The sequence below is a fragment of the Nuphar pumila genome, chromosome 8 (assembly GCF_984573655.1).
Source record: "Nuphar pumila chromosome 8, dmNupPumi1.hap1.1, whole genome shotgun sequence".
NCBI lineage: Eukaryota > Viridiplantae > Streptophyta > Magnoliopsida > Nymphaeales > Nymphaeaceae > Nuphar > Nuphar pumila.
Genome location: NC_143256.1, coordinates 14,689,300 through 14,690,030, shown reverse-complemented (window position 1 = coordinate 14,690,030; position 731 = coordinate 14,689,300).

Sequence of the window (731 nt, the reverse complement as noted above, 5' to 3'; positions counted from 1 at the left end):
CGGGATTGTAACTGCAATTGATGGTTGATTTGGTTTTGGAAGCAAGTTGTGTGGCCTTACATTTCTTGCTCTGTGCAGTCTTCGTCAAAAGAATTCTCTGTTTTGTTTGTAGGAAAACCCTTTCCAGTTTGTCTTTGATTGAAGACTAGAAGAACATAGCAGAATGGCTCGTGTTTTGATATGATTTTGCTGATGTGAGTTTTTTGCCTTTTTTGGGTTATATTGGGTGTTTTTTTTTTTCCTTCTCCTTTTGTCGGTCTGATCAGCCATGCATACACCTAAATATTTTCCATGATCATATTTGTGTATGCAATGTTCATTGCTGGAATTGTGATGAAATAATAGAATGCTTAATCCCTTGGCCTATTCGCACTCTCTTCTTTGTTCAAGCATGGATATTGCTTTCTTTTCGGGGGGGGATGAAAGAGACACTCTTTCGTAGGAAAGAGAACTTTTACTAAGGGAGGTGAAACAAACATCTCCATGGAAAACATGTGGTGGTGTTTACATAATAAAGGCAAACAAGCATCTTTCCTGTCAAAATGGGTTCACACCACTGTTGTTTGTATCAGAATCGGACTTGTATCGTTTGGCCCAATGATTCAGGTGAATCCTCCAATATCCATTCTCAAGTGAATTATTCTGAATTGGCCAAAAAATAATTAAAAAATATTGTGTCAATCAGAACGTGACACATGTTAAAGCCATTAAAATAATATAAAAAATTAATT